This window comes from Setaria viridis, chromosome 1 (genome assembly GCF_005286985.2).
Source record: "Setaria viridis chromosome 1, Setaria_viridis_v4.0, whole genome shotgun sequence".
NCBI lineage: Eukaryota > Viridiplantae > Streptophyta > Magnoliopsida > Poales > Poaceae > Setaria > Setaria viridis.
The window spans coordinates 17,432,308-17,447,798 of record NC_048263.2 but is presented as its reverse complement, the minus strand read 5'-3'; the positions used below and the strand labels follow the sequence as shown (position 1 = coordinate 17,447,798).

Sequence of the window (15,491 nt, the reverse complement as noted above, 5' to 3'; positions counted from 1 at the left end):
ATACCTATTGTTCTTATATGTTTGTTTGAATTGTATGTACTGAGGTCATGATGCTAAACAGGTGGTATTGCTCCGAATCTTGCCTAGTGCCATTTGCATCATCACTTTGAGGCAAGTAAACGTAGTGGTGATTTATGCTACAGCTTTGACTTGTTGTTTATCCTATCTACACCTTAAAATTCAGAACCTCAACCAAACCAATATGATTGAATTAACTGAAGTTTAACTTGTTCTTTTAAATATGTTCATAAATATTGGGCTTCTGGCTGTTTATTTCATCATGAGGAAAGAGGTATGTTTATGTACGTGGTTGTATGTGGCATAAGTGGTAACCTTACTTGCAGTTGCATCATATCATTGCATCATATTGCATTGGACATCATTCATGGATATCGTCGCTTGATGGCAGTGACTGTACCAGTACAACATCGTACGTTGCCCGAGGAGGGGTACAATTCAGCTTCATACCTTGTTGGGTATGGAGGCAGTGGACATGGCATTTGCACTCATTGTGGTTTATGTATTTGAGTATTATGCATCGACATGGAAGTGGATATGAGGTATTAATTGTCTGAAGTAAATAAGCGGTTGTGGTTTATTCATTTTTGTTCATATGAGGATGACTTTCACGATGATCCGGTTTGTCTTATTTTATCATGTATCTATGTTTAAATTGATGAATAATGAACTTGTAGTTTAAATGACATGTTAAAGCAGTTTGCTTGCTGAGATTTATTCTCACATCCATTTTATCTTTCCAGGTGCTTGAGGGGATGTTTCCCTTGAAGGGATTGGATTAGCTGCATGTCTTCACATATTTACCCACTTTCCTTTTATAATAGTAATGAAACATTTATCTTGCTATAATGAACATGGAGTAGACCTTGTCGTGACCATTTGTGCTATCATAATAATGAGTGTGGATGACCTATGTTCATTGTTGTTGGCTCCAAAGATCAGCCGATTGAATCTCTAGCGTCGGACACACGACCCGGGAGAATCTGCTTAACTCCTGTTCGGGTGATCGCCCTGGTGCGGTTCGCGCGGCGTGCCAGCCAATCTGACCTATTGATTGGCAAGGAAAGAAACGTGTCAGATCCCAGAGGTTGCGATCGGCTAAGATTCCGATCTCGAGAAAGCTCATCAGCGAATCGGCCGATTTGCTATAATAAGGAAATCAGCTATAATGCAACCGATTACTAAGCAATGTTGGTAAAGAAAACTACTAAAATAAACTAGACAATGCTACAATAGCAACACTTAGAACAGATCTAATCGGCTTATGCAAAAATGGCAGACGAGCAATAAAATACAAGTAAACCAAAATCTCTAATTCCAAGCTTGATAACTGGTGATAAAACTAGAACAGTAGGTAAAACCTAGAATTCTAGTAAATATCGATAACTGATGAATAAATCTAAACGAAACGACAGCGATGCGCCCGAAGTTAAAGCTTAGATATTACTCGATAAACGGAACTTACAGAATCGGCCGGAGATCAAGTTGATGCAGCCCCGCCAACCCATACGAACTCGTGAAAAGAGGAAAAGTACTGGAGAAGTCGCCTACTTGAAAGTAAAGTGTAAGGAAATAGTAGATTGTTGTATTGATTTGATGATGTTTAGATCTCTAAAGATGGCTATTTATAGCCTGTTACAACCAATCTCTTAACCGACTAGGACTCTATCTCTAATTTTTAAACGAAAACAAATATTTACAAGCATAACTCGTATCAGAGTTGGTCGTCACGCTCCTGTGGGCCGATCCCCTTTTATCTTCATAACCCACTTTAAGCCCATATTGGCCCAACTGCTCCAGCCTCTCAATCGGCCGATCTCCACCAACTCCATCCGCCGAAATACTGTAGCACCAATCGGCCGATCTCCAACTGTAGCACCAATCGGCCGATTCCCAATCGTGACCTCCTTGCCTCACCGCATCAGCTAATTCTCTCCCTTCTTGATGCCGATTCCATACGTGTCAAAATCTGGCGTCAACAATTGTTATCTTATTAAGTTGCTCATTAAATGCTAGTGTGTGATATATCTCTATATATGATTTAGCTTGTTGCTTCCGCGTTTTACTCTGTATATGAGGTCGTGTTGTCGAGTTTTTATACTCCAGCATGTGGGAAGGATGTTTAGTGACATCTTGGACTTTGTTGCACCTGGGGTGTTACACTCGTTCATGAAGAACTACATGGCTATTGAGAAACAAAGAATAAGTATGAGGCCGAGGCATCAAGTCGACTCGCAGCCCTGAAAGTCCAAGAAGCCATCAACCACATCGAGGGAACCTCAGAATATGAGAAAGGTTTGGCGGAAATTGGAACGAGCATCCACAGCCACTTCTCTGGAAGCGGATGCCATGTCATCAAGCTGAACACACTAGAGAAGAGTCCCGCTTGTTGGACTTAAACATGGTGAGTCCTTGCTGATAGGTAAATCAGTAGTTCTCCCATATTTGCTTCCCAATATTTGGATTTCCTCGACATTTGCATTTGCATATTTGATTTTTCCAATCTTTCATGCTGGAATTTTTCTAGCCATTTCCCCTTTTCACAAAAAAAAGTTCTAAAAACAAAACTGAGTTGTCTGAAAATTCTTCTGAGTCCTTTCCTAGAACAAATTGCCAAACTTCCCTTGCATGACTTCACATGATTGCAAGGAAGTATGTACCAAAGGGGGCAGCAATGGAGACCTACTATGTGTCGGTCGAATCTCCAATTCGACCAAGTCCATCACTTTTAGGTCTCACTTGCCTCAACAACTTCCTGTTGTTACCCCCGGTCACCATCTGACCATTTGTTCTCCTAAGCCCTGCAAGGAGTAAAGGGGGAGACGTGTGTTGCCCAACCGTGGCATTCGCTCCTCTCCTGATTTGGCTCTTAGATTCTTTCAACCGATTTCATTCAGGAGAAAGGAGTAAGGAAACTCTCTTCCTCCATTTGCGTCTTGTTGTGGGTTGAACTTAGGGTAAGTAAGCGCTTGGGGAGGGTTCATTTTCCTACTTGGATGCTGCCCTGTGTTTTCGCACTCTTGCGCTCAAAGTATGGGCAACCAACTTGTCATGTACACTCAACAAACGACATCGAGAGGAGCTACTGGCTTACTTCCGTTGGACGGGGTACAACCCCAACCAGCAGCAGTGAGCCTGAAGCTAGCTTGGGGGAGGACCCCCATAAGAGAGGTAACTTGTATCTTTACTATTTTCAAAATATGCATGATAACAAATAAAAATCTGAAAAACTAAAAAGACTACTTTCCTATGTGCGGTAAGAATGTTTTTTAATTCTCCATGGTTGAAATGATAAATAGTTGCTCTATTCATTTCCTCTCATATGTCTTCCTACAACTTAGTATCCTACCCATGCTTCTGAGTTTGTTGGATTGCGTGATCAAACCTTAGCTTGAAACTTGTGGGTAGCAAAAAGCATGATCCATGTCTAGGTTATTGTGAGATATGATATGGTAGAATAGAGTTGCTATGATCTTATTCTATGTGATGCTTGATATCCGGAGTTTTATTTTTGAAAATGCTAAAATGATAAGTTCCTCAATAATGAGAAATTCTTATCCAAGCCCATATGTTGATCCTATTATATAGGATTCACATATGCAGCTTGTTCTCTCATTAAGCTTTGTCAAATTGTTGTGACCCTGAGTGAGAAACTTGTCATACTCCCATGATCGAGATCATGTACACGCTACCACCATATGCTAAACTTCTACACTAGAAGTTAGCAATCATACCATCCATCCATCCACAAAATAAAGCTCCATGTATTTTATGACCTCTCTCTCCAAAAATATCCTTGCAAAAGAGACTTGGGCTATGCAAAAAGAAATAAAGTACATGCTCATGGGCTATGCAAAAAGAAATAAAGTACATGCTCATGAAAGTATGATAAAAAAAAAGAGAGAAAAGATAGCCCATGTCTCCAAAAAAAAGCAAAGGAGAGAGAAGGATCATACAAAAAGGAGTCCATATACCATCCACCATATGCACCATCCACACACATGCACATCTTGATCAGGTTGTATGACTTGCTTCTCCAAAGGATCCGGTCTTTGACTTAGCAATAAATGAGATTACAGCGCTGCTGCACCCCAAGAATAATTGATATTTTGGGGTAGCTTTCACCTATAATTTCTTATGAGGTTTGCATTTCAATCCGCAAACATCAAGCAACAAGCTGATCACCACACTATTGGAGGACAAAAACCATCACCGTCCCATGCTCTTGCGTTCACGCCATCATTCCTAAGAATGTTAAAATAGTGACTTGAAAGCATCGAATAATCCGAAATGTTGTCATTATTTAAAACAAGGTTAGTGTTCACCTGAGAATGATTGTTTCTCTAGTTCTTTAGCCCACTTTCGTGTAATTGGGCCAATAATATTGGTTACACCCTTATTCCTTTTAACATTTGTGTCGTTGCTAGAGATGTCCTCATCACTCCCTCACCTTCCCAGCACGCTAGGCGTGCTCGCCGCCTCCTCCTGTCCCTCCCGGAGTCGCCTTCCTGGCGCAATTCCAGTGCCCCGGCGGCGCCGCCTGACCCCGATGGCCCGAGCCACTCCCGTTTTGCTCGTCACCTCCCTCCCTCCCATCTAATCCACCATGAGGGCCCAACCGGCTAATACCATCGGCTCCGCCATCCACCCTCCCCTCCCCAACTTTCGTGCACTTGGTGCACCAACACCACGCACCCAACACCCCCCCCAATCCACAGCCCCCAACCCACGGGCGCACGCCACAGTAACCCAGCCCCCACCCCCTTTGCATCAGCACACCCAAAATTGCTATGGCCACCCGGCCTTGTGTACCCCAACATTCAATTCAAGCTCTTAACCACCTCCAAAAATCCCCAAAAATCCCATAAAATACCAAAACCTCATTCATGCCTTTCTTTTCTATAGTTCACCTCATATGTACCTCTTTTCTATATTTTACTAAGATCTTAGAGCCCAACCTTAGTAGGAAAGATGTCGCACTGCCTCCACTAGCTGCCGTGCCCTAACCCCTAGGTGCCGGGCCGGGTCAAAGTTGAGTGCGTCGTGTGGCCTCTAGCCACTATACCCGCGTTATTAACAGCATCCAGCTGGCTGTTCCTCACTGCCTTATCATCACCGCTAACCCCTATCACTATCGTACATCTGCCGGATCTTGTGCTGGCCCATTTGTCGCCTTGTGTGCCATCCCCTAGCGCCAGGACAAAGTGGTGTCCGTTCTACAAACTCTCTAGTTTCTATCTCACTTGATCTTGCCCGATTGCGTCTGCCGCCATGTGTATTATCTCCTAGTACTGAGACAGACCAACTGTCGCACAAGATCTCAAGTTCTACTCTTTAAGATCATTCTAAAAATTCCCTAGTGACCCCAACCCCTTAAGGAACTGTCCAAGCCTTTGGTCCATTCCACCACACAACCGTTATGCTGCCCAAACCAAACCCCGAATATTGTCCAGGCATAGCCGTTATGACCGCTCATCCTAAACCTCTAATCTCATTCAGACCCAGCCACCCAACCTAAACCTCAATTCTCGTCCCAACCTAGCCGTAGTGCCGCCCACCCAAATCTCAAATTATCGTCCAAAACCAGCCGTTGTGCTGCCCGACCAAAACACTAGAATTTCCTAAAAATCCAGCCACCCAACCGATTAATTATTTAGAAATATCTTTTGAATACTTGAGAATTCACCCTTAATTATAAGGTAATTCCCAAAATAGTCATCCGTTTCCTTTCTTTTCATTCCTTAGGAATTGATTGGTGTATTGTTTTATTGATAGTTATTTTATGCGCTCTTATCAGTCGGTAGACGACCAGGCTCCACCCCAAAGCCAAGGATCCAGAAGGCGTGAAGCCAAGAACCTTGGTTGCCCTAAGAGACATTAACAATTTTTTATGAAGGCAAGTCCTAACTCCTAGCTCATGCTTTGTCCTATTGAGCGCGAGAGTATCAATATGACCCACTTAAATGTATTGCATTACTTTCAAATTATTTCTTTAGGATATGTGCTTGCTAGATTGTCCCTTTTTGTTATTGAAATGCCATAGGCCAAACCGCCCTCCGTATAGTAGATATGCTAGGCAAGTTGAGTCACGCCCCGCTAATGGGGATAAAAACATGGTTGGATCCTCTACGGGGAGGATCTGACACCCCACCATAAAATTTATATTTCTATAAAAGACTTAGGAAGGGTTTTCCTTTTGGGGAAAGGGTGAGTTAATTATAAAATGATAGTAACTGAACCCATAGGGTGTATTTTGGGCCTGCTGGTAAGAGGACAGCCTCTTTGGGGGACATACTGCCCTAACGCTTACCCTGGTCATGTAAGAACTGGTTCATTGGGAGAGTCTTCCTTGTGACACGTACTTCTATACGTGCCAAAAATGTACAACTTTGAGGAGTGCATGTTCATGTGAGACCTTGGTTCGAACCCCGCTAGCTGAACATAGTCATCCATCCCAAGGGGCCAAGGTGGGCAATGGGTATACTAGAGTAGGACCTTCGTAGAGTTGTTGGTATTTCTTATAGCCTAACAGAATAAATCCGCAAGCATACGGATACTGATGTAGCTTTCACCCGAGAGTATTCCAAAGTATCAATTTCCACGGGAAACGTGAAGTGTTCTAATCCTAAACTAGTTCGTCCAGATGTATGGCAAGGGTGACGACAAAGAGAGAGGAGGTAGAGAAGCTGAAGGGTAGAGAGGGTACTTGTCGAGTAAAACTAGCTATTTTGATGAATCAAACTAATCAGACTTACTCACGAGAGTTCACTTCGGGCGCTCGAGACACACCATCCCGAAAAGGGATGAAAAGGGCGATGATCGTGTCTACCCCTAAGTCCTACAGTCCAGAACTAACATGATGGACTACATAGACCGGACAGGACTGTCACCACCTACCGGCTACCATAGCTATTCCGTTGAACTGGGTGCAAACCAAGATAATCTCTAGTCTAGACCGGACCAGATAGGGTTGTCGCCACCTACCGGCTACCAATGAGAATGAAGGATGGATCAACTTTATGGATGTCAAAGACATGGAAATCTAAGAAGATCTCATACTCTCCAATCTTTGTGCTAATGACCCTGAGGATTCCCTCGGTCTCTATAGTTTTACCCGAAATCCATTGGAGATGTTTCTGAGAGAATGAAAGGGGATTCATTGGGAAAGGATTCCATTACCAAGGATTTAGGAATGGTATTAATTCCGACCCTTGGATGATAGAGCACATCCTGATGGTCGATCCCTCCTACTTGGAATTGGAGCAATTGCAGCTCGGGATATAGCTATACAACTTGATCATTGCCTTCTGCTTCTTTCAACCATTCGCAACATGTAAATGCGGAAATGTGTGTCAAGTTCTCCTTTTCCACTTTGACCTTCTGCGGGTCGAGGGTTCCGAGCTCAGACAACTTATGCTCCCATTTGTACTCTTTTGGCATGTTCGAGGTATTTCCATAGTCCCCAAATATGAGATCATCCTCAAAGTAAAACTGGGAAACAAATAGAAGATCTTCCTCAAAGGATTTAGCGTCTAAGGTATATGATGATGATGGTTCGGGAATAGGTTGGGAGAGCATGTTGGAGATAGGTGATGATAGAAGGTCGATATATTTTGATTCTGAACACATCATCTCCTCTGCCATGATTGTCTCCTTTATGGGCCCGTTGGATACTTCATCCAGTGATTCATCGTAGATACTAGTGTGGGGAGTTTTTTCTAAGATTTTATCTAGTACTAACCTCCGTTCACTAGGGATCAAATGGTAAGATGATCCTCCTGACAAATAATCTAAGAATTGGGCTGATTTGGCATAGAGACCTAATCTAAACTCTTGGAGAAGAGCGGGTTCTGTGATTCCTATATCAGGTCATGAGACCAAGATATCTGTGAAACGAGCCCAAGCAGTTCCTAGTGATTTGCCTTCCTTCTGTTTGAAGAGAATGATTTCACGTCGAAGGTCGGTGACCCGAGATAAAGGGAAGAAGGTTAGGTAGAAGTTATCTCTTAACGCTTCAAAACTCCCTTCCACGCTTCTAATGGATAGAGAATACTATTTACTTTGCTCTTCCCATAAGAGAGAATGGGAAAAGCTTCCACCGTATGCTATGTTGAGTCATACCTGTTGTTCTAAGACATGAGCAGAGTACCTCGAACTCACGCAAGTGGGTGTAGGGATTTTCTTCTTCAGGTCTTGAAAAGGATTGTCTCTGAACCATGGCTATGAAGCAGGAATGTAGCTCATAGCCGAGTCTATGGATGGTATGTGATGATGATGGAGGCTCCAATTGATTGCCCCTTGGAGCCGAGAATTGACGAATGGTAAGATTGGAATCCATATGATAGGTGGGATGGTACACGAGTGAAATCGGTTTGGAATCAGAACAGCTACCGTTCCCCAGAAATGGTGCCAAAAAGCTTGTTGGTATTTCTTATAGCCTAACAAAATAAATCCGCAAGCGTATGGATACCAATGTAGCTTTCACCCTAGACTATTCCAGAGTATTGACTTCCACGAGGAACGTGAAGTGTTCTAATCCTAAACTAGTTCGTCCGAATAGATGGTAAGGGTGACAACGAAGAGAGAGGAGGTAGTGAAGCAGAAGGGTAGAGAGGGTACTTCTAGAGTGAAACTAGCTATTCCGATGAATCAAGCTGATCAGACATACTCACGAGAGTTCACTTCGGGTGCCTGAGACACACCACCCCAAAAAGGGATGAGAAGGGGGATGATCGTGCCTACCCCTAAGTCCTACAATCCAGAACTAACATGGTGGACTACGTAGGCCGGACAGGGATATCACAACTTGCGAGCTACCACAGCTATTTTGTTGAACTGGGTGCAAACCAATGTACTCTCTAGACTAGACACCATGTCCACACTATCGAATACTACCTTACTCCAGCTCTGAAATAAGGCACCCACTCAAAGTAGGATAAACTACTAAATAGTGAACGAGGAACATGTGAACTAACAAAGGCTAGAACTGATGCTTAATTAATCAGAGCAACTAGAGTTACCGAACAAGACCTGGATGTTACTCGAAGTTGAGCCACATCCAACGAGGTACAAGGAGGAAGAGGGGCCGACAGCTCCGGCTCCTCCCCCGCACTCTTACCTCGCCTCTCTCCCTATTTTCTAATAGTGTTGGCAACGCTTCACTTCTTGGATCTTCTCTTCTTCTGTGTCTTCTCCCGGCGCAAAATGCCTCTATTTATAGCACCCATGAGGTAGGGGGTACTTGTAGGGATCAAGGAGAGGTGGTTGGAGGTGGGCCCCTAGGTCAGCCAACCCTAGGGTCCATCGTCTTGGCATGATCAATGCCTTAGAACAGCTCCTGGATGTCGGTTTCTTGCATGCAGTTAGGTGGTTGTGCTCCATGGTGGCCAAGTGTCAGTTCAGCCGAAGTGATTGGGTCGCCGAACTGACATCCTGTGCCCAAAGTCGAACGTTGCACTGTCTTATCTTGTGGATGGCTTGGATCAATCACTGGGTAGGTTTTTTGTGAAAATTGCTTGACATGTGGGCCCATGGATCCAAGGGAGTTACATCTTGTCCCTAGGATCAAACCATCATTCATCAACGCGTGGGATTTGTCCTGAGTGTGTTTCTTCATGCATGGACCAAAGGGGGACAACATGGCTGGGTTGGCCAACCTGGTGGGTTCGGCCGACCTGGCCATTGTGCCCACGTTTGGTCCAGAGTTTGTCCTCCTACTTCCTGCAACAAATAATCACCAAATCTCGTGAAACTTTGTTATTCAAATGAAAATACACCTATGGATTGGTTCATGCCTTATTATTTCTAAGAATGTGATGATTGAATTTTGAGTATAATGACCGTCAAAAAGAGTCCTAGGTCCGATCGGCATGGGTTGACTGTTTAGAGGGTTAGAGACCCTGAGGGCTAGAGGGACTATTTTATACATTTGTGCACATTTTCCGGGATTGGATCTGCGTAGCGGATGGTTAGTGTCCCTTGTTTAGACCCTAGTATATCCATGGATGGACCTAGGGAATGCTGTTTAGAGATAGATGTGGGCGGGCATGGGTCTCGAAGGTCAGTCCGCCTTAGGCCAAGGTATGGGCTAATCGAACATATGGATGTGCACACCTCTACGCAGAGTTTGATCTATCGATAGCTGAGGCTCACAGTTATGAGCCCACCTGGTAAAAGCCCCCATAATTAGTCTTTGGGTGGGAATTAGTGTGATAAGAATGCCGGATGAAGGTCGTGGACTGGATTCTAGAGTTAAAACTTGGGGACTTGTAGGGGAGGCAGCTTCCCCCTCCAGGACCACAACCTTCATTAATATAATAATAATCACCTTAGAGAGTCTTTATAAAAACTCACCTTTTAAATCCACTTTGCATATGTGAGATGCTTTAGGCATAGGTTTTGCCTCTCAACCATATTCCTTGATCACCTCCCATATTGCATAATATACTAGTTAAGGTTGGGATCTGCTGAGTAACAACCATAAGAGTACTCAGCGTTGCTTTTATCATAGAGGTCTCCAAGTGTTGTAGACCATCTTGTTAGTGGATGGGCACCTGCGCTTCCCTTCAGTGTGCTAATGTAAAAACCTTTCATTTATTAAATTATACGCCTTTTATTGCTTAAAATATTGAATTGTAATGGTAATTGTATTAGCCTACTGATCCAGGGACTAATACAGGTGATCAGCGGGACTCCCAAAGGGAGGTCCCCACACATATACAGTTTACTTAATGCACTTCCTCGAAAGGTCAGATAGAATGTACTTCCAGGATTAGACCTTTTGAGCTCTTGTCCAAAATCCCATAGCTGATTGTATTGCTTCATTTCATCACCATATATGGCTTTCCATGCAAGCCTCCTTGCCCTGGATAACTTGGACCTAGAAGGGATCAAGTTCCTCTCCTTTTGAACTGTTCTTGTGAAATTTCTAAGTGTCATCTTATCATCTGCTCTAAATGCTTCCATATACTTCTCAGCTAGCCACTTAGAGGTGCACCTCTTCAATACCCACTCCTTCTGACAATTGTGTTGTCTATTGTATATCTTCACAAAGAAACATTTGGCTCTACTGTCTTTGATGCATAAAGTGTCCATGGACAACCATCAGAACAGTGGGCCCTCACTCTAGTATTGTCATTTCTTGGCAGCAAGATAGCAACTCTATTCCTAATACTGTATTCTCTGATTTCTTTCCTCAATAACTCAACTGTTTTGAATGTTTGCCTAATGAAGAATGTTGGCCCCTCCAAATCCTCTGTCCTAAAAGGCTTGAATCTCTTACTACTTGGGCCTTCCCCATCTGAATTTGGTAGCTGTAAGCCTTCTTCATCAGTAGAAAGTTCCTCACCTACCCAGAACACTTGATTAACAAGTTGCTACCCCCTAAGTTTACTCCCAATTGCCTTTTTCCATTCCTTCCCATCAATCTCTTCAGTTATGTGTTCATTGACATTGTCTATGAAAAGGTCATCATCTCCATCTTCAATCTCATTGTCACTGTCCAAAAAGTCAGGATCATCTTCACTTATAGCTTCTTCAGGTACCACATCTTCCATCACTGAGTTCACCTTCCTTGGGCTCAGTACCTTGGGCAAACTTGCCACAGAGTTGACAACAATGTCATCCCACTTTATGTTGGAGGTATGCCCTAGAGGCAATCATAGAGGTGATGATATTCCATTTGTATCCATGATTTGTATATTGTGTTCACTGAATATCCATTAAAGGCTACTTGAATTGATTTGCAATTATGTGAATTGTATGTGAAACTCTTTACTTGTATGGTTATTCTAAAGTTGTCCCTAGTCGGAGTTCATGTGAGGACACACATGAATATTAGACTAGCACATGTATTAGTTGATGACTATGTTTCACAAGTCATGGACATGGAGATGTTGAACTAATAATGTGGACACATGTGGAGACATGTGCTACGACTGACCCAACACGAGAAGTAGTTCTCTCTTTAAACAACATATACGCTTTGTCCTTAGACCTGAGATTGTCGCATGTATTCTAGATGTGGATCGACCTACTTAGGGGCTATCAAACGCTACGCCGTAACAGGGTAGTTATAAAGGTAGCTTTCGGGTTTGTCAAGAAGCATGCTATGAGACATGGTCAATCAAGATGGGATTTGCCCCTCTCTGATTGAGAGTGATATCTCTGGGCCCCTCGAGTGATCGGATCCGAAAATGCATGGCCATGCTACGTACGGTTAAGAGTTAACCTACAAAGGGATTCCGAATCACAGGATCGAGAAAGAGCGGTCGGCTTGAAGCTAGACCAAATATCGTGAGGCAAAGGGAATAGCATGTATATTATGTTGTGATGGTTCGTTTGATATGATCTTCGTGTGCGTATAGGAGTTGGCACGTCTTGCTAGAGGCCGCTACCGACTATTGGGCCGAGTAGGAGTACTCGGGCCATGTCTATACGTATCCGAACCCATAGGGTCACACACTTAAGGGGTTGGAAGCCCAATTCGGATCTGATCCGAGTTGGATTAGGTTTAGAAGTACTAATGGGCCTCGGACCCAGAGGCCCGTTAGGAACCTCTATAAATAGAGGGGTGGGGGCGCCCTAGGGTTTACACCTTTTTGGCGAAACACATCTGCCGCGCCTCCCACGCCCTCGCCTGTTGCAACTCGCGGATCTAGCAGTCCGGCTTGCGACGCTTCCTCCCTACACGTGTGGATACCTTGGAGGTGTTGCGCCTGCAGCACTTGGACGAGCCGCCGACGAGCCACGACGAGCCGCCGACGAGCCGATGACGAGCCGCGGCACGAGGGCGATCTTGCTGCACGTGGACGAGCTGCTGAGGAGCTGCTGGACGTTGACGTGATCGACTACGTACGACTACGTTGATCGTCTTCACTGCATCGACGCAAATCTACATCTTCCGCACCAGTAGTGCGTCGAGTGGTAATCCCGTGATCCTTATACGGCAGTTCTTCCTGGTTTTACGCGGTAGAAATTTTGATTTGCGCTAGTGTAGCCTACCTCGTATCCCTACAGTTTAGTCTAGCAATATTATCATCATGGTCAAGATAAATAACTAGATTTTTGACCCTATCTACAATAGAAACCATGACATTGGTGTCATTATCTAAGGATATAAACCTCAAACCATATGCAAGAGTCTTCGCTGGCAACAACCAGTATACCTTTAGGTGGCTATTCTTGTCATACCCAAGCTGAGTAATGAAATCATCTATCCAAAGAAAATCATCTATCCAAAGAGGAGACCAAGTATCTGCCTCACACTGATCAAACCAATTAATTTTCTCATCAATGTAAGCTCGTTTCTCCCCTTGCCTAATGAAAAAACCCCATGATGCACCTCTAGACTAAACTCTTCATTACCAAACCCTACAAAACAAAATGTGATTACAAATTAGAGCATTCAAGAATTGAATTTGAAATCAAATCAACCTAACAGTCATGTACAACACTCAGATCGAAACCCTAGGAGCAAAATTGAACTAAAATACAAAATCCCATGGAACCCTAACTGCTAAATTGAATCCAAACCAAAGTTGCAACATTGAATCAAAGGAAATCTGGGATTTTTTTTGCTCACCATACATGGGGGCAGGTTCTCCCTTCCGCCACAATCTTGCGACCATCTTCATCCTCTGCCGCCAGCAAAGGCCCCGGACGACTAGGCGCCGGAGTCCTTCGCCTTTCACCAGGTGAACTCACTCTAGAAGTGTCGCCACTCATCATCGATCAGCCACCCCTCGCCAGTCCACTCCCCTTCCACCTCCGGAGGCAACAAGGAAACACGAGGAGGAAAGAGGAGGAAATGTGAGTTTCTAGCCTTCTGGGAGGGGTTCTTCGCTTAAAATCTATCGCCCTTTTGTCTCACGTGCACCTCACATGCGAACTGTAGCCATGGTGGATGCGCCACATCGGTTGCTTGGTCGTGTCGTGGCTAATTTGGACCCAAACGATCGGCGGAAATAGATTAGGAATATGTAAATGCATTTTTGTAGTATGGGGACCTAGATAAGAATTGTCCAATAGTTTAAGGATTGGCCATGAAATTTACTCTAAAATAAATCATGTCTGCAGTTCAACGTATCATAAAATTGTGTACTATATGCCAATGGAAAGCATGTAAAACATAATAAATAATTGATATGGTGTGGGAAACAATTATGTTTGTAAAGGATAGCTAAGATCACAAAAACCAGTTTACTATCAGTGGACTATTGCCTTTCCAGCAGTCAACTTGTGACCTCGATATCTCATCAAGTATAGGTCCAAAAATTGTCATCCACCACTCCAAAGAAAGACAAAGGAATTATGTACAACTTTTCCAACTATTGCCCAGAGAAAACCGGTCACTACGAAGGCTTGCCTAATATTGAATAGATCTAAAACTGTTCTGAATATTGACAAAAATCTGCAGGCACCAAAGTCACACCATGTCTCCTAAATCACCAAGTCTAAAATTGTCATTCTTAGTTCCAATGAAAACTTATAAAGTTCTTTGAATCCATATGAATTTTTTCCCTAATTTACAGAGCCTAAAAAAATCAAGTTATCTCTAGATCAACCACCTGATAATATGAAATTTCTAGGCGTCTATGAAAACAATCAATTCAACATTCTCCTTTGGAACCTTGACTCTAATTGACATCAAGCAACACTACGACGACCAAGAAAACATCTAATTTACATGTGCTGCATTAGAATATGGCCTCACTTAGGGTTTTACCTTAACTGAAACAGAGACAACAGTGAGCACACGATGATCCAGCACACATCTTCATGATCCACTCCTCAATCTCTGTTCCGTTTTGCTTATTCCCCTTGCTGCCTTCACCTTCCCCTTCAGATCCCATTGCAGCAGCAGCAACCAATTCAAAGGGGGCGAGATCAAGGATTCACAGCCAAAAGAAAATACTCACCAGCAGGCGCTCCTCCCTCTGCCCTCTCCTCTCCTCTCCAGAAATCACTCTCCCTCTCTGTATTCTCTATATTCTGCTGGCAACAAAGGAAGCTGGGCCGTGACGTGCACTAGATTTGGCGAATGAAGAAAGAAAGCCACGGGAGGGGAAACGTATGGGAATAGGAAACGGACAGAACCTTCAATAGTTCGTTACTGTTCCCGTATTACTGTAGCACCACCTCACGCTCGCACGGCCGCCGGCCCATCCCTCCGACTCCTAGCCTCCTCTTGTATTAGGCGTGCCTCAAGAACTGCTCAGGTTTTCACGCAATTGACAATGGAAAAAAGCTAAAACTGAAACTTAAGTGAATTTTAATACAAGAAAACATCACTCAGAAGAAAATACTGTAAAATCATCACATTGCACCTAGTATTTAAATAAAATAACAAGAGGCACAGCTGCATAGCAGAAATTTGAGTTGCTTCACAAGTTTGAATTTCAACAATAAACAACAATTTTATGAATTTAATGAATGCTTATGCATTGATGCTCATGATGCTCATGTTAACATGT

General features: G+C 43.5%; 1 long non-coding RNA gene across 1 annotated transcript; it reads right to left on the bottom strand.

The window, feature by feature from the left end:
• Window positions 1–13,113: 13,113 nt before the first annotated feature.
• On the bottom strand, window positions 13,114–15,074 carry LOC117863875 (uncharacterized). Its single transcript, XR_004642311.2, has 4 exons — window positions 14,937–15,074; window positions 14,744–14,857; window positions 13,601–13,954; window positions 13,114–13,389 (listed from the first exon to the last, which is right to left on the bottom strand). It is a non-coding gene; the product is annotated as an uncharacterized lncRNA (long non-coding RNA).
• Window positions 15,075–15,491: the final 417 nt, after the last annotated feature.